The sequence below is a fragment of the Solanum tuberosum genome, unplaced genomic scaffold (assembly GCF_000226075.1).
Source record: "Solanum tuberosum cultivar DM 1-3 516 R44 unplaced genomic scaffold, SolTub_3.0 scf00449, whole genome shotgun sequence".
NCBI classification, from domain to species: domain Eukaryota; kingdom Viridiplantae; phylum Streptophyta; class Magnoliopsida; order Solanales; family Solanaceae; genus Solanum; species Solanum tuberosum.
Window position 1 is genome coordinate 197,502 of NW_006239383.1, and position 23,027 is coordinate 220,528.

The 23,027-nt window shown below is 34.1% G+C and overlaps 1 long non-coding RNA gene across 5 annotated transcripts; it reads right to left on the bottom strand.

Moving 5' to 3' along the window:
• Positions 1–1,172: 1,172 nt before the first annotated feature.
• Positions 1,173–21,794, bottom strand: LOC102603021 (uncharacterized). 5 transcript variants are annotated; one of them, XR_001471841.1, is made up of 7 exons: positions 21,668–21,794; positions 21,020–21,064; positions 20,256–20,289; positions 18,975–19,080; positions 18,604–18,756; positions 1,818–2,040; positions 1,173–1,668 (listed from the first exon to the last, which is right to left on the bottom strand). It is a non-coding gene; the product is annotated as an uncharacterized lncRNA (long non-coding RNA). The 5 variants fall into 5 exon arrangements; XR_001471838.1 differs by having other exon boundaries at positions 20,217–20,289; XR_368624.2 differs by lacking the exon at positions 21,020–21,064 and having other exon boundaries at positions 20,217–20,289.
• Between the last annotated feature and the right edge of the window lie 1,233 nt (positions 21,795–23,027).

Consider the following 23,027-nt stretch of genomic DNA (forward strand, 5'->3'; position numbering starts at 1 on the left):
ACGTCTAGGCCCTAGGCTTGGGTCGTGACAATTAATTATCACACTTATTTCTTTTCAGGTATGCTAATTGAGCCAAAATAAAAGTGAGAATAATTAATTATATTTTTAAATAATGAATTTTCATATTAAAGTATGCATTTTTAGTAAGTATAATGAATAGAAAAAATATTAAGAATTAAACTAAAGAAATAGTAAAATAGAGTAATGAATCGATATCACAATAACTCATAAAAAAGGTGAAGTAATAACAAAATGAGTTAATAGTAATAACAATAACTAAAGATGTTTCTAGAACTGTTTAGTTTTCTTGTCATCATTTTCTTGGTAGATTTTTGTCTGAAGTTACATTTTTACCTTTGATTATCATTCACTTCATATATAGAAAGAAGTTTCTAGAATTATTTATTTTTCTTGCTATCTGTCTTAATAGATTTTTGTTAGAATGGATATTATATTTTTATTCTTGATCGTCTTAAATGCAATTATATCATCCTATTCATTTTTATTTGTAAAGTTACTTTTTAACATCTTTTTCTTTAATTTCAATCTAATATATATTATTAATTTTATCACACTTATTTATTTTCAAATATATTAATTAGATCCAAAATAAAGTTGAAAATAATTAACTCATAATAATTTTATATTAAAAGTAGGCATTTTTGATAAGCATAATGAATAGAAAAATACTAAGAATTATATTAAAGTAATAGTAAAATAGAGTAATGAATAGATATCACAATAACTCACAATAGAAAAGAAAGTGAATTAATAACAAAATAAGTTACTGGTAATAACAATTACTAAAGATGTTTCTAGAACTATTTAATTTTCTTGTTATCATTCTTGGTAGATTTTTGTTAGCGTGAAATTACATTTTTACCCTTGATCATTATTCACTTCATATATAGAAAGATGTTTCTAAAATTATTTATTGTCTTTCTTAATAGATTTTTGATAGAATGAAATTACATTTTTACCCTTGATCGTCCTACCACTTCACTCTTCTATATAATAGAAACTAGATTAGCTATGGCGCCGAACATGGTTGGTTTTGTTGTTTGCTTTTTTTATTTTATTGCAATAACAATATAAATTACACAGTTCAACTACATATAGTCAAATATCTTTGTACTAACATGGGTAGAACATGACATTTTTTCATGTACATATGCAAAAAGGATAAGCTCATATACTACCTTTACATAATATTGATTTATTCTTACATCAAGACAGATAAAATCAACACTAACATATACTAAAGTTTAAACAGACAATATCCAATAGTCTATGTACGAGATTGAGGCAAAATTAGTTACTTCTATTATAATATATTAAGTGCATAAGACAATTCCATAATCAAACATTTTAGACATAGATCAATAGTCTCTGCCTAATTTTAAAAAATTTCCACACTTCATGACAAATATTATACGTAGCCTTATCCATTTTGAAATTGTATCCTTTGTTGTCCCTACAGGACCATGAACATAGGGATGTCGCAATTTGCTTGCATAAGGGACATAAAATTTAGTGTATTGGTAATTGTATCTTGGTAAAGACCCCAACTGGAAATAAAGGAACCAAAGTCCTTACCAGACTATCTCTTCCAAAGAAGCGGGCTCAAAATAATACTCATTATTCACCTTGTCAAGATTGGATGTACACCTGTAATGAAAAATAAACACAATCAATCCAATATGTTTTTTTGTCCAGATGTTGCCAACTTTTATACCTTTTCATTAATTTTCTGAAGCATCGAGCGCTAAGTGAGGTTGTTCAAGAGTAGAAAGCAGGAGACCAGGTAAAGAACTTACACTATTCACTCTAGTTAAAACTGCATGATCAGTCTTCTCCTCTTCTGAAAGAGAGAAAGGAAACTTCTTCTGTTTATCAGCTAGCTTACTTCCCGTTAACTTTCTTATATAACCTGTGTTGTTTCCATTCCCATAAAGAGATACAATCAAAATTCAATAGTGTCTCACCGTGAAGACGTTTTAAGGCCTTACTATCGTACTTGCACTCTCCTCTTTTCAAATACTGTGAGCACAGATTAAAGATTCAACATCAGAGCTGAGAAGTGCTATGAGGAATAACATGGTTACAAAAGAATTTACATGCCTCCGTTGCCTCTTTTTCTTTTCGATCCCCAATGCTAATCACACACAATAAGTAGCAACCCAAATGCACATATTAGTGAACTGATAAAAGCAATTCCGAGAATGAATTCAATATCAACATATTACAACATCAACCACAGTCACAATCTAAATCACCGACAATGAAATGCAACTATTCAGAGGTTTTGGCCTCGTAGCATATAATGTAACACAAATGCATATTGAATTGTGATTGGTTTGTCGAAGAGACAACTTAAGCTTAATATTCAAGACAAAACTAACAAAAAATTATCTTAAAAAGAAAACATCAATTTAGTACAATCTACTAAATTTAATTAAGATCTCATAAGAATAACAGAAACATAATAATATTGAAGAAGAGAGAAACTGTAACACCCCGTATTCTACGTTGCCTTGTGGTATAGTTATGGACTTGAATTTCTATGCGACTAGTGACAATAGAATAGGTTTAAAGTGAGATAGTAAAAGGTGGTATTTGATGTAAGAGTCAAAGTGGTCAAGTGCGTATTAGTGTTACGGTCTTGTAAAGAAACTAAGATTGGGAAAATGGTGTAAAATAAGTGAGGTGCTTGCTTGACTAAACTGTGCTAGTAGATGACAAGTAGGTGATACACCTACTTAGAATTAGTGGACTGCATTCTAAGTGGAAAGGGCAAGTAGGTGATCCACCTACTTAAACACTTGTGGCAGAAATTAAGGAGGTGATGCACCTCCTTGCTTAAAAGTAATGGACCATATTATATCTCTAATTTAATAAGTGAAAACGTCCAAAAGGGACATCTAAAGAACTCAATCTTATCACATCTCCTTCATCACTTATTCTCCAAAAAATTGCTCCCAAGGAAAGCCATTGAAGCTCCAAGAGTTCTAGACTATAGCTTCACCATTAAAATTTGAAGCAAAGCCTTTCTTTTTAAAGTACAAGTTAGTAGAACATACCCATCTTAAGGAATTTAGGTGAATAATTTGATTTAACATCAAGTTATGGGGGAGAGGACAACCTAAACCTGGAAGAATCCAAGTCTTAGCAAGTGAGGATTCTATCCAGCAAGATAAATAATCTGAAAGGAAGACGATTAACTCATTGTAATATCCAAAGTTGTGCAACAAGGTATGTAAGGCTATTCGATTTCCTATTTCTTTGGCATGAATCCAACACTTGTATTACAAAAAGTAAGCTTTCTAAGTGCCCTTGGTAGTGACTAATCCATAGTTGTTATTCCTACTCCCTAGAGCATTAAAGTGAGTACTCTAATATGAGTTTATTACTAAATGTGCGTGCTTACTCTACCAAGTATTAGCATGCAAGGTTTAAACGTGTTTCATCGCCAAAGTACCCTTGGCATGTATTCCCCTTATATAAATCAAAGTGATCCTAGATTACACATGGTACATATGTTTATATGTTGGATATACAGTCTGCCCATTTCAAGCAAACTTCCTTCAATTGTCTATTCCATCATATATGTCATCTTGTCACATGTTCATATGTTCCCTTTATTGGTTATTACTTCCATTGTGTTAGACTATTATGTAACAAGATCCCCACTTGCTCTATTGTACATTTTATATGTACGTACTTGGAATATGTATCCGTCCTTAAGTTGAATCTGCCCACGTTCTCCCTTGGTTGTACTTTCATGTGTACCTTGTAGTTGATATTAGTTAGTGAGTATTTGGATACCATATAGAGTTCAAATCTCTTGGCTGAATGTTAAATGTCTTCACTAGATATGTGATTCAATTTGAGATGTCAAAATGCTTACTGAGTCATATAAGCTCCTAAGTATTAAGTTGGTGTCACATTTGCTTCCCATGTCATTGTTATTATCGTAAGTCCATATTCACATGTCTTCCACTACTGGTCAAAAGTTCCAAATCTCAACAATGATGATGACCACCTAAACAACAATCTCAAAAGAGTTATGATCATCAAAAAAATAATATCAAAAAAGTTATGAACATCAAAACAACAATCTCAAGGATTAAAGAATCTAAGAGAAGCAATTTGTATAATGATGGGTGGCAGCCTAGGTGCAAATGCCTAGCATGAGTCGATCTCAATTAGTATGGAAGAGTGGCAGCTCCGGGACGAAAGCCTAGCATGGGCCGATCCCAATTAGTATAGAAGGGTGGCTGCTCAGGGGCAAAAGCCTAGCATGGGCCGATCCCAGTTCGTTGAATTATGAAGACAGCATCCCAGGGGTTAAATACCTAGCATGGGTCATCCTCTTGTACCACTGATCAGCTGGTCATTGGTATCATATGCCTTATAAAGATTAGAACACACAGAAAAGTAAAGAAAAGAATGTAATATACACGATTCAAAAAGTATAAGCAAATGTGGTCTCTAATCCTTACCTATTTGTATTTGGTTTCACTTGAGCTCTCATTTTACATATGGTTGTATTATGCCATACATATTCAGTATATTCTTCCGTACTGACATCCCTTATTAGGGACGCTGCATTCCATGCTGCAGTATAATTACTCAACTAGTAGATCTCCCCCGTAGAAGCACATGATACTCAACGGTTGTTGGTGAGCTCCAGGTTGATTTGGGGCTTTGCCGAGTCTTTACTATGCGTATTTTGATAGTTGTACAGTCGTGGATTCTAGTATAGGCTTTGTAGATATTTTAAAACTATCATTTGTATTCATAGTTTTACCTGTCACATGTATTGGTTCAGCTAGTCGACATGTGTTGTATTAGCTTCTCAGTAGCAAATCTATATGCATAGTAGTTCACTTTCTCGTCGTAGGTCACTTGTAAAGCATGTGTTCATATGGTACTTGTCCGCCTAACCTAGGGTGGGGTGTGACAAAAGTGGTATCAGAGTCGTTCATCCTACGGAGTCTACAAAGCCGTGTCTAGTAGAGCCATACTTATGAATGTGTTGTGTGCCATATTTATAAATAGGGACTGCTTGGACATTTAGCAAATGTTACCTTCCTTCATAATCTAAATCGTGCGATAGAGCGAAGTTAAGAAGTCAATTTCCACTTGTACCTGATCATGTTAGTCATATTATGCGTACTATGGTTAAGGTTATTGGTAGCTAAAATGTCAACAAAACTTTATTGAGCTCATTTTATTCGACCATCCTACTCCACAAGGTATGTAAAGGTTTTTATGTTAGTTTCATCTAAAGTTGCATTTGTACCATTTGTATCACGTTTGTTCAGTTGAGAAAGATATAGTATGCTTATCCATATTCTTAAAAAATGATGGGTTACCTTGTTACATATAGGAGCTGTAGCATTTCCAACCACATCTTCTTAGGAGGATATACCCACTCTTGAGTTCTATATTTCCCCATATTTACAGGATCTATTCCTAAAGAGGACACTCGTTCTTAGTCTATGATATACATAGAATTTTCAGCGTTACACATGTACTCGAAATTGATGTTGTGGAAACCAGTTTCTTTTAGTTGGAAAAAGGCAGTGACACAATCTGATAGGTGCATGTACCAGTGCAATTCTGTTACTAGAGAGGTACCTAATTGGCTGACAAGGCCCAAATTCTCACCATATATCATCCCAAATATGTTAATAGTTGGCATTTTATATGATATGTGCCAACTACCCCGAATAAGTACTAATAACATTTATATTCTTTTCATGATTATAAAACTTAGGGACAAGTGTGCTAATTGCTGCAAATGATATATGGATGGCAGTTCCTACTACAATCTATATTTTGGTGATAGAGGATTAGTATGTGACCAAAGGGTAAGGTTAACAAAAGGAAAATTGATTGGTTAGACCTAAATTGTGATTAATGAGGTTGTACATAGTGGGATTAGAGCACATGAAGCTACTAGTTTTGATTAAAAGGTACTTGTTAGACAGGAAGCATGTGAGAATGAAGCGTGAATGACACATGCCGAATATGTACGTAGAGCTTCTAGTTAGAAAGAGATTGTACATGTAAAATCCCCTAAACATAGGAGTAGGGGTGATATGAGGATGCTATAGAAGAGTGAGATAGATGGTTACGAAAGAGTGGTTGCTACGTGTATGAGGCAAGAATAAGGTATCAACCTTCAACCCTAACAAGTTATAAAGGTGCACCTTGGAACAACTTTGTGAACCTTTGTTAGATAGAAAAGTCATTTTAGTATTGCTTCAAGCTTTGATATTTGGTCTTGATAACAAAAAAAAAAAAAAAGGGAATAGAAAGGCTACCTGGAGAGAAGATACATGGACATAATTCATCTACATCATTAGTACAAAAGAGAAGTAGAGCATTATACACATGTATAGACTTCCATCAATTGAATAGAGCTATTACATGATTCATTTAATATATGCCTATAGTAATTCATCAATCATAGTCCAATTAAGGGAGAGGAAAAATTCATCATATGCTAGTTGTTCGTATTTGATATCTTGCATGGGAAAAGAGTGGGAGCACCCTCACTTGTTATAAAAAAAATGAGGAAATTTATTAGCATGGCCAGACCTATCTAGTTAAGCCGAAAGCCGGCTAACTGTAAGACGTTATGAATCATGATATAACTTTATAGGTACCTGACATTAGAGTTCATGTTTTATGGTCTGTTCAAGTTTCACTATTTATTTTCTATTTTGACCTTGAAAAGGCACCAGACATTGAGTGTGATGTTACACAAACTAGTAAAAGAGGTAAAGTTGACCTCGACCTCTTACTCTAAAAGATGAACCATTGCAGATTTTTTTCTCTCTATCTTAAATGTAGTATTTATATTAACCTAGAAGGAAGCCAATCCCCAATAGCAGAACACCTATAATAATTCTGAGGAGATTGAAGAGAGTAAATGGGGAAATCAATTGTATATGCTTTGAGGTGAGTAAGGAATATGAGCAGAACTATCCCACCCGTGACCTAACTCTTAAGACAATGTTTTTTTCCCATAATATGGTAAAGTGGTTCTATAGGATATCTCATAGTTTTCAAAGATGGTTTGTTATATAATTATATATGCTACATGTTCTATAACTCATCTTTTTGTATGACATTTGTCCTTTATGGATTACTTTCTCACATGTTACCTAATGTCATAGAATGCTTGCATGTAAGTGGTTTCCGCTTCGGAGCACCCTTGCTTATTGCTATATGTTTTCGTAGGACCTTTCCCTACATGTTGTTTATTGCACTGGTTACTTCCCAGAGCACCCTTGTTTATTGTTGTATGTTTTCGTAGGACCTTTTTCCCTACATGTTATTTACTGCACTGGCTACTTCCCACATGTCACTTGTCCATATTGTGTGGGTATTGCAGGATAATTGATTATATGCTATGGGCAAAATTAGTGCTTATATGAATCGCATACCACTTGTTTGCATGTCATATGCATCATAAACCATTTCTATATATATTACATGCCTTGTAGCCTACTTGCTTAAACATTACAGGCCTTATAGCTTTTATGGCCATGTGTCATGTGCTCATCTAGTCCATTTGCTACATGCCTTATAGTACATTGGCTCACACGCTGCCCTATAATTCATATGTGCACATACACTACATATTTATATAGCCTAGTGCCCGTATATTATGCGCTCCCTTTTGTGCTAGTCTGCCTATGTGTCATACCCAATGTGACTTATTTCTCCATATACTATGCCCATCTGTGCTTATTGACTTGAGTTTTGAACATTTTGGGAAAACGTTTCCTTGTATCATTATGTAGTGAAGATTTTGACCAGAAAAGGTTGGGCATATATATAAATTTTATCACAATCATAGATAAATTACTTAGAATAATGCCTCATTCGAGGGTGCGACATAAAATTTAGAGTTTATATTAACACGTATGCGTTATTATAAGACTCACCTCTAAAAAGGGTCATAAGATAAAAGAGAAGGGAAAGTAGAGCCCCGATAGGTTAGGCCTATGATTTTATGTGTCCGTTCCATATAGTTGTTTTTAGGAAATACTATAGTTATTCTTGATTGTTAAGGCCCGAAAGCTAAGAACAAAAGGTGTAACCTCCATTGAGGTGTTGTGGAAGGACTAGAATATAACGTAAGATACTTGGGAATAAAAGATGGTAGAGATCCTAAACACCCCTCCACATTCTAAACATCAACATAAGGATATGAGATCATATGGTCCCCTTATATGATCATAAGTCCTACTAGCATTTGTTCATTTGATATGCCATTTGCATGTTTTTTGTTTAGTAGGTATATTAAATTTCTTATTTGTATGAGTTCTACTTGTGTATCATCAGTGAATTATATGGTCAAGAAAGGGGTTTAATTACTCATATTTATATTTCATGAACCATATCTAGTGAGACATCATGCGAGACTTTTCTCTGTGTTTTAGGTTATTCTATAGATTTTGGATATTCCAGTTGATAAAAGGAACTCTCGCAAATCTCCAAATGAAATTCAAGATTAACCAAACTATCAACTACACCTATCATTCGTCCTCGAATGATCATAAGGGGGGAAGGATGTGACACCACATATTCTACGATGCCTTGTGGTATAGTTATGGACTCAGATTTCTATGCGACTAGTGACAATAGAATAGGTTTAAAGTGAGATAGTAAAAGTTGGTATTTGATGTAAGAGTCAAAGTGGTCAAGTGCGTATTAGTGTTATGGTCTTGTAAAGGAACTAAGACTGGGAAAATGGTGTAAAATAAGTGAGGTGCTTGCTTGACTAAACTGTGCTAGTAGGTGACAAGTAGGTGATACACCTACTTAGAATTAATGGACTGCATTCTAAGTGGAAAGGGCAAAGTAGGTGATGCACCTACTTAGAATTAGTGGACTACATTTTAAGTGAAAAGGGCAAGTAGGTGATCCACCAACTTAAAAACTTGTGGCAGAAATTAAGGAGGTGATGCACCTACTTGTTTAAAAGTAAAGGACCATATTATATCTCCAATTTAATAAGTGAAAACGTCCAAAAGGGACTCTAAAGCACTCAAGCTTATCACATCTCCTTCATCACTTATTGTCCAGAAAATTGCTCCCAAGGAAAGCCATAGAAGCTCCAAGAGTTCTGGTTTATAGCTTCACCATTAAAATCTGAAGCAAAGCCTTTCTTTTTAAAGTACAAGTTAGTAGAACATATCCCATCTAAAGGAATTCAGGTGAATAATTTGATTTAACATCAAGTTATGCGGGAGAGGACAACCTAAACCTGGAAGAATCCAAGTCTTAGAAAGTGAGGTTTCTGTCCAGCAAGATAAATAATCTGAAAGGAAGACGGTTAGCTCATTGTAATATCCAAAGCTGTGCAGCAAGGTATGTAAGGCTATTCGATTTCCTATTTCTTTGGCATGAATCCAACACTTGTATTACAAAAGACAAGCTTTCTATGTGCCCTTGGTAGTGACTGATCCATAGTTGCAGTTCGTACTCCCTAGAGCATTAAAGTGAGTACTCTAATATGAGTTTATTACTAAATGTGCGTGACTTTAACTCTACCAAGTATTAGCATGCAAGGGTTAAACGTGTTTCATCATCAAAGTACCCTTGGCACGTATTCCCCTTATATAAATCAAAGTGATCCTAGATTACACATGGTACATATGTTTATATGTTGGATATACAATTTGCCCATATCAAGCTAACTTCCTTCAATTGTCTATTCCATCATATATGTCATCTTGTCACTTGTTCATATGTTTCCTTTATTGGTAATTACTCCCATTGTGTTAGACTATTGTGTTACCTCACAAGATCCCTAGTTGCTCTATTTTACATTTTATATGTGCGTACTTGGAATATGTATCCGTCCTTAAGTTGAATTTTCCCACGTTCTCCCTTGGTTCCATTTTCATGTGTACCTTGTATTTGATATTAGTTAGTGAGTATTTGGATACCATATAGAGTTCAAATATCTTGGCTGAATGTTAAATGTCTTCACTAGTTTGTTCTTCAATTTGAGATGTCAAAATGCTTACTGAGTCATATAAGCTCCTAAGTTTTACGTTGGTGTCACATTTGCTTCCCATGTCATTTTTATTATCTTAAGTCCATATTCACATGTCTTTTACTACTGGTCAATAGTTCCAAATCTCAACAATGATTATGACCACCAAAACAACCATCTCAAAAGAGTTATGATCAACAAAAGAATAATCTCAAATGAGTTATGAACATCAAAACAACAATCTCAAAGACTAAAGAATCTAAGTGAAGCAATTTGTATAATGATGGGTGGCAGCCCAGGGGCAAATGTCTAGCATGGGTCTATCCTAATTGGTATGGAAGGGTGGCAGCTCAGGGGTGAAAGCCTAGCATGGGTCGATCCCAATTGGTATAGAAATGTGGCAGCTCAGGGGCAAAAGCCTATCATGGGCCGATCCCAGTTGGTTGAATTATGATGACAACATCCCAGGGGTTAAATACCCTGCATGGGTCATCCTCTTCTACCACTGATCAGCTGGTCATTTGCATCTTATGCCTTATAGAGATTAGAACGCACTAAAAAGTAAAGAAAAGAATGTAATATACACGATTCCAAAAGTATAAGCAAAGATGGTCTCTAATCCTTACCTATTTGTATTTCGTTTCACTTGAGCTCTCATTTTACATATGGTTGTATTATGCCTTACATATTCAGTACATTCTTTCGTTACTACGTCCTTTATTGGGGACGCTGCATTCCATGTTGCAGGTACAAGTACTCAACTAGTAGATCTCCCCCATAAAAGCACATGATACTCAGCGGTTGTTGGTGAGCTCCAGGTTGATTCGGGGCTTTGCCGAGTCTTTACTATGCATATTTTGATAGTGGTACAGTCGTGGATTCTAGTAGAGGCTTTGTAGACATTTTAAAACTATTATCTGTATTCATAGTTTTACCTGTCACATGTATTGGTTCAGCTAGTCGACATGTGTTGTATATGTAGCTTCTCAGTAGCAAATCTATATGCATAGTAGTTCAGTTTCTCATCATAGGTCAATTGTAAAACATGTGTTCATATGGTACTGGTCCGCCTAATCTAGGGTGGGGTGTGACAAAAGTGGTATTAGAGTCATTCGTCCTAGGGAGTCTACGAAGCCGTGTCTAGTCTTACTTATGAATGTGTTGCGCGCCACATTTATAAATAGGGGCTGCTTGGACATTTAGCATATGTTACCTTCCTATATAATCTATATCCTGCGATAGAGCGAAGTTAAGAAGTCAATTTCCACTTGTACCTGATCTTGTTATTCATATTATGCTTACTATGGTTAAGGTTATTGGTAGCTAAAATGTCAACAAGACTTTATTGAGCTCATTTTATTCGACCATCCTACTCCACAAGGTATGTAAAGGCTTTTATGTTATTTGCATCTAAAGTTGCATTTGTACCATTTGTATCACGTTTGTTCAGTTGAGAAAGATATAGTATGGTTATCCATATGCTTAAAAAATGATGGGTTACCTTGTTACATATAGGAGTTGTAGCATTTTCAAGCACATTTTCTTAGGAGGATGAAACCAACTCTTGAGTTCTATATTTCCTCCATATTTACAGGATCTATTCCTATAGAGGACACTCGTTCTTAGTGTGTGATAAACATAGAATTTTCAGCGTTACACATGTACTCGAAATTGATGTTGTGGAAACCAGTTTCTTTTAGTTGGAAGAAGGCACTGGCACAATTTGATAGGTGCATGTACCAGTGCAATTGTGTTACTAGAGAGGTACCTAATTGGTTGACAAGGCCCAAATTCTCACCAAATATCATCCAAAATATGTTAATAGTTGGCATATTATATGGTATGTGTCAACCACCCCGAATAAGTACTAATAACATTTATATTCTTTTCATGATTATAAAACTTGGGGACCAGTGTGCTAATTGTGGCAAATGATATATGTATGGCAGTTCCTACGACAATCTATATTTTGGCGATAAAGGATTAGTATGTGACCAAAGGGTAAGGTTAGCAAAGGGAAAAATGATTGGTTAGACCTAAATTGTGATTAGTGAGGTTGTACATAGTGGGATTAGAGTACATGAAGCTACTAGTTAGAGATGAAGCATGTGAGAATGAAGCGTGAATGACACATGTCGAATATGTACGTAGAGCTTCTAGTTAGAAAGAGATTGTACATGTAAAATCCCCTAAACATAGGAGTAGGGGTGATATGAGGATGCTATAGAAGAGTGAGATAGACGGTTACGAAAGAGTGATTGCTACGTGTATGAGGCAAGAATAAGGTATCAACCTTCAACCCTAACAAGTTATAAAGGTGCACCTGGGAACAACTTTGTGAACCTATGTTAGACATAAAAGTCATTTTAGTATTGATTCAAGTCTTGATATTTGGTCTTGATAACAACAAGAAAAAAAAAGGGAATAGAAAGGTTACCTGGATAGAAGATACGTGGACCTAGTTCAGCTACATCATTAGTACAAAAGAGATGTAGGGCATTATACACATGTATAGACTTCCATCAAATTGAATAGAGCTATTACATGATTCATTTAATATATGCCTGCAGTAATTCATCAATCATAGTCCAATGAAGGGAGAGGAAAAATTCATCATATGCTAGTTGTTCGTATTTGATATCTTGCATGGGAAAAGAGTGGGAGCACCCTCACTTGTTAATAAAAAAATGAGAAAATCTATTAGTATGGCCAGACCTATCTAGTTAAGCCGAAAGCGGCTAACTCTAAGACGTTATGAATCATGATATAACTTTATAGGTACCTGACATTAGAGTTCATGTTTTATGGTCCGTTCAAGCTTCACTATTTATTTTCTATTTTGACCTTGAAAAGGCACCAGACATTGAGTGTGATGTAACACAAACTAGTAAAAAAAGGTAAAGTTGACCTCGGCCTCCTACTCCAAAAGATGAACTATTGAGGATTTTTTCTCTCTATCTTAACTGTAGTATTTATATTGACCTAGAAGAAAGCCAAGTCCCAATAGCAGAAAACCTATAAGAATTCTAAGGAGATTGAATAGAGTAAATAGGGAAATCAATTGTATGTGCTTTGATGTGAGTAAGGAAAATGAGCATAACTATCCCACCCGTGACCTAACTCTTAAGATAGTGTTTTTTCCCCTTAATATGGTAGAGTGGTTCTATAGGATATCTCATAGTTTTCAAAGATGGTTTGTTGTATAATTATATATGCTACATGTTCTATAACTCATCTATTTGTATGACATTTGTCCTTTATGGATTACTTTCTCACATGTTACCTAATGTCATAGAATGCTTGCATGTAAGTGTAATCCGTTTCGGAGCACTCTTGTTTATTGCTATATGTTTTCGTAGGACCTTTCCCTACATGTTATTTAGTGCACTGGTTACTTCCCACATGTCACTTGTCCATATTGTGTGGGCACTGCAGGATAATTGATCATACGCTATGGGCAAAATTCGCGCTTGTGGGTTATATGAATCGCATACCACTTGTTTGCATGTCATATGCATCATAAACCATTTCTATATATATTACATGCCTCGTAACCTACTTGCTTAAACATTACAGGCCTTATAGCTTTTATGGCCATGTGTCATGTGCTCATCTAGTCCATTTGCTAAATGCCTTATAGTACATTAGCTCACACGCTACCCTATAATTCATATGCGCACATACACCACATATTTATATAGCTTAATGCCCGTATATTATGCGCTCCCTTTTGTGCTAGTCTGCCTATGTATCATACCCCTCTGTGCTTATTGACTTGAGTTTTGAACATTTTGGGAAACGTTTCCTTGTATCATTATGTAGTGAAGATTTTGACCAGAAAAGGTTGGGCATATATGTAAATTTTATCACAACCATAGATAAATTACTTAGCATAATGCCTCATCCGAGGGTGCGACATAAAATTTAGTGTTTATATTAACACGGATGCGTTATTATAAGACTCACCTCTGAAAAAGGTCATAAGATAAAGGAGAAGGGAAAGTAGAGCCCTGATAGGTTAGGCTTATGATTTTATGTGTCCGTTCCACATAGTTTTTTTTAGGAAATAATATAGTTATTCTTGATTGGTAAGGCCCGGAAGCTAAGCACAAAAGGTGTAACCTCCATTGAGGTATTGTGAAAGGACTAGAATATAACGTAAGATACTTGGGAATAAAAGATGGTAGAGATCCTAAATACCCCTCCTCGTTCTAAACATCAACATAAGGATCTGAGATCATGTGGTCCCCTTATATGATCATAAGTCCTACTAGCATTTGTTCATTTGATATGTCATTTGCATGTTTTGTGTTTAGTAGGTATATTAAATTCCTTATTTGTATTAGTTCTACTTGTGTATCATCAATGAATTATATGGTCAAGAAAGGGGTTTAATTAGTCATATTTATATTTCATGAACCATATCTAGTGAGACATCATGCAAGACTTTTCTATGTGTTTTAGATTATTCTATAGATTTTGGATAGTCCTGTTTACAAAGGGAACTCTCGCAAATCTCCAAATGAAATTCAAGATTAACCAAACTATCAACTACACCTATCATTCGAGGACGAATGATCATAAGGGGGGAAGGATGTAACACCCCGTATTCTACGTTGCCTTGTGCTATAGTTATGGTCTCAGATTCTTATGCGACTAGTGACAATAGAATTTGTTTAAAGTGAGATAGTAAAAGGTGGTATTTGATGTAAGAGTCAAAGTGGTCAAGTGCGTATTAGTGTTACAGTCTTGTAAAGAAACTAAGATTGAGAAAATGGTGTAAAATAAATGAGGTTCTTGCTTGACTAAACTGTGCTAGTTGGTGACAAGTAGGTGATACACCTACTTAGAATTAGTGGACTGCATTCTAAGTGGAAAGGGCAAAGTAGGTGATGCACCTACTTAGAATTAGTGGACTTCATTTTAAGTGAAAAAGGCAAGTAGGTGATCCACCTACTTAAAAACTTGTTGCAGAAATTAAGGAGGCGATGCACCTGCTTGCTTAAAAGTAAAGGACTATATTATATCTCCAATTTAATAAGTGAAAACGTCCAAAAGGGACCTCTAAAACACTCAAACTTATCACATCTCCTTCATCACTTTTTCTCAGAAAATTGCCCCCAAGGAAATCCATAGAAGCTCCAAGAGTTCTGGTCTATAGCTTCACCATTAAAATCTGAAGCAAAGACTTTCTTTTTAAAGTACAAGTTAGTAGAACATATCCCATCTTAAGGAATTCAGGTGAATAATCTTATTTAATATCAAGTTATGGGGGAGAGGACAACCTAGCTAAACCTTGAAGAATCCAAGTCTTAGCAAGTGAGGTTTCTGTCCAGCAAGATAAATAATCTGAAAGGAAGACAGTTAACTCATTGTAATATCCAAAGTTGTGCAACAAGGTATGCAAGGCTATTTGATTTCCTATTTCTTTGGCATGAATCCAACACTTGTATTACAAAAAGTAAACTTTCTAAGTGTCCTTGGTAGTGACTGGCTACTCCCTAGAGCATTAAAGTGAGTACTCTAATATGAGTTTATTACTAAATGTGTGTGCTTACTCTACCAAGTATTAGCATGCAAGGTTTAAACGTGTTTCATCGTCAAAGTACACTTGGCACGTATTCCCCTTATATAAATTAAAGTGATCCTAAATTACACATGGTACATATGTTTATATGTTGGATATACAATCTGCCCATATCAAGCCAACTTCCTTCAATTGTGTATTCCATCATATATGTCATCTTGTCACATGTTCATATGTTCCCTTTATTGGTTATTACTCCCATTGTGTTAGACTATTATGTAACCTCATAAGATCGCTAGTTGCTCTATTGTACATTTTATATGTACGTACTTCGAATATGTATCCGTCCTTAAGTTGAATCTGCCTACGTTCTCCCTTGGTTCCACTTTCATGTGTACCTTGTATTTGATATTAGTTAGTGAGTATTTGGATACCATATAGAGTTCAAATCTCTTGGTTGAATGTTAAATGTCTTCACTAGATATGTGCTTCAATTTTGAGATGTCAAAATGCTTACCGAGTCATATAGGTTCCTAAGTTTTACGTTGGTGTCACATTTGCTTCCCATGTCATTGTTATTATCGTAAGTCCATATTCACATGTCTTCTACTACTGGTCCATAGTTCCAAATATCAACAATGATTATGACCACCAAAATAACAATCTCAAAAGAGTAATAATCATCAAATGAATAATCTTAAAGGAGTTATGAACATCAAAACAACAATCTCAAAGATTAAAGAATCTAAGTGAAGCAATTTGTATAATGATGGGTGGCAGCCCAAGGGCAAATGCCTAGCATGGGTCGATCCTAATTGATATGGAAGGGTGGCAGCTCAGGGGCGAAAGCCTACCATGGGCCGATCGCAATTGGTATAGAAGGGTGACAGCTCAGGGGTAAAAGCCTAACATGGGCCGATCCCAGTTCATTGAATTATCAGGACAACATCTCAGGGGTTAAATACCTAGCATGGTTCATCCTCTTCTACCACTGATCAGCTGGTCATTTGTATCATATGCCTTATAAAGATTAGAACACACAAAAAAGTAAAGAAAAAAATGTAACATACACGATTCCAAAAGTATAAGCAAAGGTGGTCTCTAATCCTTACCTATTTGTATTTGATTTCACTTGAGCTCTCATTTTACATATGGTTGTATTATGCCTTACATATTCAGTACATTCTTTCGTACTGACGTCCCTTATTGGGGATGGTGCATTCCATGCTGCAGGTAGATGTACTCAACTAGTAGATCTTCCCTATAGAAGCACTTGATACTCAGCGGTTGTTGGTGAGCTCCAGGTTGATTCGGGGCTTTGCCGAGTCTTTACTATGCGTATTTTGATAGTTGTACAGTCATGGATTCTAGTAGAGGCTTTGTAGACATTTTAAAACTATTATATGTATTCATAGTTTTACCTGTCACATGTATTGGTTCAGCTAGTCGACATGTGTTGTATATGTAGCTTCTCAGTAGCAAATCTATATGCATAGTAGTTCACTTTCTCGTCATAGGTCACTTGTAAAGCATGGGTTCATATGGTACTTGTCCGCCCAACCTAGGGTGGGGTGTGACAGAAACATAATTCAAGAATATTGTTATGACATAAGTAGAATTAGCTGTTTGTGAGAAAATTGAACCACACATGAGCACATGGGACAAAATTCATAACTTGCATGAAAATATTCCAATAAAAGTTATCCAAGAGGAGGACAAAGCTAACACATACCCGTTAAAGTCCTATAAGAAACAATGGAATGTCTTACCCTTAAGAATAGAAGAATAATCACAAGAGTGGAAAAATACAGTACAACCAAGGATATATAACTTGAAAATTAAATAGGAAAAATCAAAGAAAGAAAAGAAGATTTTAGCTTTGGAGAATAATCACTAAATTATTATCTGGAGATACAGTCTAGCAGAATCAAGGGTGCACATTAAATACAATATAAGCACAAAACTGTACTTATGAAAAGAAATAGAAGAACATAAGATTTGAAAAAATTACCCAAATAAATTGAAGAACTGTACCACTGAAGGAAGGAAAATTGGACACAGGGATACATAATATAATATTGTGGGTATTTGGAAAAACAGAACTGGTTTGCTAAATTAAAAGAGCGCAGTACACGTGTCTTCGTTTATCAATAAGATAAGTCTAGTTTGTAGTGTAATTCACGTAACATCTTTTACAATTAAATATTACATTGTTTGTCCTATGCTGTTGACTTTAATATAAAAATATTTTAAGAAGTTATCATAAATGATGTTCTACAACACAATAAAAGTAATGCATTAGGAGAGAGGTGGGTATAAGAAGAATGTTTTCAGTTTTGTTGCATCATGTCCTAGCATTATCTTTTGGAAGTCAATCTTATGTCTACTGCTCTGTGTCTACCAGTAGAATCAACACATAATCTAACAGTACTATAAATTATATCACCAGAACCATAACCTTCCTTAGATATAAAAATCCTTCTATTAGGAGACCAACAATATTGAGTGTTCAAGTAATAGAGGGTTTTATCGTTGTTACATGAAGTTTCACATTTTCTATTTCATATTGAGTTGATTAGTACCTCTAGTAGAATTATTCCTAATTGATATCGTATACTTTCTCTAATTCTTTCGTACTTAATCTGTAGTATACGACTGATGGAGCAAGCGAAATTAAGAAGTCGAAAATTAAGAAAATTGTTCAATTTATATTACTATAGATAAATGGTTCTTTAATTCTTTCACCACTTATGTAGGAAGTTTCTTTTATTTGAAAACCATAAATCCAATGAAAAATAAATCAATGAAGTATATCGCAATCCCAAATTAGTTGGTTTCACTATCAAAATCATCTTTATCCATTCCACTATTCGAGCCAATTTGAAATGAAAATTTCTTTTTTCTTGTCCGCTTCATATAAATCAAAATTATTAATAAGCACGGTAATGACATACTCAAAATTGAAATCTATATCTCATTTCTCTTAACAATTGTTCCTATTAATTAAATTTAGAGAGACCTAACAATAATAATTAGATAAAAGTTATCAAACCTGTCAAGCATCAATAGTGTGTTGAAAATCCTGTAGCCATTGATCGGCTTGTATGTGAACGTTGTTAAGGTACAGTGGATTTAGGGCCTCTTTGATTATGTTATGTAGCTTCATGGTTCTTTCCTTGAGCTCCAAGAAAATTTCCCCAAAATCCTGAGTTAGAATCAACAGACAGAAAAATAAATATTCAAGTACCCATAAATCGTAATTTGAATTAGAATTTGTTAAGTGTTGTAAGGTAAAAGTTCAGTGTTTATTTCTAAAGAGAGAAGGAGAGAGAAAAAGAGATGGAGATGGAGAGGAAGGGCCGGGAAGACATATAGTAAGATACCAATGTAGTAGTTAAAATATAGGTCAAATGACATTCTTACCCTTGGTCGTCCTTTTCATGCTTTTCTAAGTATATTTTTCTAGCCATTCTCCAATATTTTCACATCACCATACTCTTATCTCTTTCATCTCGATTACCTCCATTCCCTGCATGAGCAAAGGACGATCAGTTAGAGCAGCTAACTTCCAATCTTTTAAATTACTTTTCATCTTTAGTTGACATCCATCTTCAGGGGAGTAACTACACAATTTAACATCACAATCAAGAGTAAAATTCATATGCCTTAAGATATAAAGAAAGTCTTAATGACCTCTAAAGATGTCAAACATATACTCACATTTTTTTTGAACATCAAGGAGTAATTGGTGACAATGAACATAAATCCCTGCAGTTATGCTCTTGTATAATTTAACTATAGTAGACATAGTTCAGTATCGTCTGTTATAATATACTAATAAGCTACATGCATAATAAAACTTTAATCTTGATAGAACATTCTCTCTATCCATTTACAAGAAGAAAATGATGTTGATTAGCCACAGGCTTATCTCTCGTCCTCATACTCAACAAACAGACAAAGATTCTCAAATATTTACTGTTTACATGATAACACTCATCATCTTAAGTTAACTTGGTATGTGTTTTGTCTTCTTAACCAATATGAATCAACTACTTTCCGGTGTTAGGTTTTAAGAAGTTCACTTCAAATATAATTATAGACAACATCTAATCACATGTCTTCTTGATAGAAACAGAAATGCATTAACAAATAGACACATTATCTATCTAAGTGGGTTCGTATTTGATCATCATATGGGTAATACACATACATTGCTTCAGGTTTTCTTTATAGCAATTGAGTCAGCCCTCATGATAGGAAAAAATTAGACATCTCTAGGCATTACAATCTCAACTTATCCATCCTATAATCAAATTAAAATCTTAATCTAATATAATGAGAACAGAAATAATAATCTGATTTAAAAGCTAAAAGTCTTGCACAATTAAAGAAAACTTTTTCATAAACTGCATTCACAACGTCTAGCTAAACCCGCATTAGATAAATCCAAAATCTTTCTAAAAAAAGTATATAAACTCAAAATCAAAGAAAATCGAAATAGGTTACTGAATTTTAGACAAACATTTTGTCAATTGATACAAGAAATAGGTATAGAAAATTTCGAGGAGTGTTGCTTTTTTATTGGTTAAATGGTTTTCGAATAAGACTAATAATTATTTGTTATGTAGCAACAATGCAGATAAATAGATTATTGAAACTTACTGTTGAAAAAATAGAACACAGAACTTAGTTTATGCTTACTTTCACATTACACTTCGAATCAAGAATGGTGCACCTAGTATTTCAGACCAAACATAAATTAGTCTTTATCGTACCAAAACAATCTGAATTAGTAAAGTTTGCATCTGAAATAGGAACTCTGCCAGTTACTTCTCAAAACACACAAAAGTATTAATATTGATTTACCCTGCACTAATAAAAGAGGAGCACCAGATGCTATATTAATAACAGACGTCGCATAGTTCTAATGATTTTGTTATCAGTTCTTTCAGCAATAATAATATGGTAAGTTCTTTCCATAGACCATGAAATATTTTTATGAAAATATTAATGTATACCTTTAATAGTAATGTATCGTTAAACAAATTTCAATGATTTTGGTATTGCATATAAATGGTCTAAATTGGATCATCAAATTAGCAATACAGACTAAGTGCAAACGAAATAAAACACACAGGCACACATGAATGGTATTCAAAATGTAAACAATATTCTATAACACATCATTGTCACATTGTAAGAGCTGTCTATAATAGATGAAGCAACATAGCACATGAAGTTGTGCAAAAAAAATAAAAATAAAATTGAAGTACCATTAATATATCGTGAAAAGTTTGAGAAGTCCACGATATTAGATTAAACACCCAAAAAGAAAAACCATAACAATCTATAGGGAAGCATGACAAGTCCTTTAAATTTTGAAAGCGTCAAAAAGGAACAGCAATAACATATCTAGTGAAATCCCACAAGTGATGTCTGAAGGTTAGAGTGTATACAAATCTTACCATAGTCTCATGGGGTAGAGAGATTATTTCCGAAAAATCCTCGGCCTAAATGTAGTAAATGTAAGTAAAAAGAAGAAGAAAACAATATAAAAAAAAGGCAAGGTATTACCATCTTAATATTTATATCTATTTTTATTTGCTTATAATATTTAAAACTAGAATTCGAAAAATGTTCTATCAAATCCTAGCAAAAGACCACAATTTTTCCCTTTTAAGGGCTTCAAGTGTTGCCGAAAGAATCCATCGCAAGAAAAATAGGGCTAAGCCAAATGAAATTAGTAGCATTCCAAGTTTTATCCCATTTGGAGGGAACATGAAAAATAAATATTACTTTAAATGCTTCTTCATTATTCACAAATAATTTACAATTTGAAAAGCTAATTATATTGTAACTAAAAATTTGACCAACTTCTTGAACCGACAACTTAAGTTTATTTTGGTCTTTCCTTCGATGAAGAGAAGTGAGAATACTGATGAATCTTTTTGTATTTAGAATATAGATGAAATATATATTTTTGAAGAAAAATAAAAGCATGTAAATGAAAATAAAATAAAAAATAAGCAGGATAAAAAGGATAACAACCATGAAATTTGGGAATTCAAAGAGAAGTGAAACTTAATTAGGGGAAAATTGAAAGAAACACTGACCTGGAATTGCAACAAAATGGCGAGAAACTTGAAAGAATGAAGAACGGTGAAGGAATCCATATTTTTTGAATTCTTGTGGATCCCTTTGGAAATAACAAGATGTTTCCAGAACAATCTTGAGGGTTTAGATAGGGACATAATATTGAACTGCATTGGTTGTACATATTTTTTATCAATATTTATTACTTACCCTTGCATGACAATATAATTACAAATATGTCATTGGCCGTCCCACCATTCGCTCTTCTATATATAAAAAAATAAAATAATAAAAACTAAAATACGAGTCCTTGCGCTACATCATTGTTTATTTATATCGTTCAATTTGATAAATTATAAGGACAACATAAAGATGCAAAAGTGACAACTTTGAGGTTTATGTACCCCTAATATATCTTATAATTTTGTATCCAGTACAAGCTTTTTCATGAGCTAAAACAACCGTAAGATGGTTCGACTTCTTTGAAATCACAATCGTCTTTTGTCAATTCATTTACAATCAGTTGGTATATATAGTTGTAACTTTTTGCTTTATTAATTTGCTCGACTTCCAAGAGACTAAGAGAGCTATTTTCTTGATTGTTTACTAAGTTTAATTCTGTTTGACTCATCAATTGGCTTACACATTACATCCCATGGGCATTAAAAAGAAAAAGACATTTACCAACACTTGAGTTACAAACAATTAATTAACTTGAACAAGAAAAAGAGGGATCGGAAAAGGTAACCTCTTGACTGAGCTTAGTTACCTCCTTATTCCTTGATTGCACATCAAGACAACATTCTTGATATACATATATTTAAAATGCACGGAAAAAAGGAATAGTCATCTTAAATTGTGCAGCAGTATCTCTCTCAATAAGGACCAAAAACATGCAGCTCTCTTCAAGGGTAAACAAAATTACAAAAAATTGTAATCTTCATAGTTTTGATGACTCGAAATTAGAACTGGAAGACGAAACGAAAGTGATAAGACGATGAACATCTAAATCGAGCAACAGATTTCCATACTACTCTTGTTAAATAATTGCAACATGGCCGAGCTTGCCTCTCTGCTTGAAAATTCTTGTTGAGAAAAATAAGTAAGGAATCTTAGCGGCTAACCTAAATCCAAAAATATGTGGCACGGAAGATCTAGTTAATAAGTGTAGTTGAGATGATCTCCAGATGAGAACTTTTTTAACTGCTAGTGTATGAACCGAATAAGAGAACTTGGTCATTGAAAGATCTCCATCTTCATTATAGTCCTGCAAAAGAGAGAATTTTAGCCATCTTGATATCTGATTCTCATTACCCATCTCATTTGATAAGAAAATTAGTTGAAAATATTACAATGTTAGAGTTATCAGGAAAATTTTGC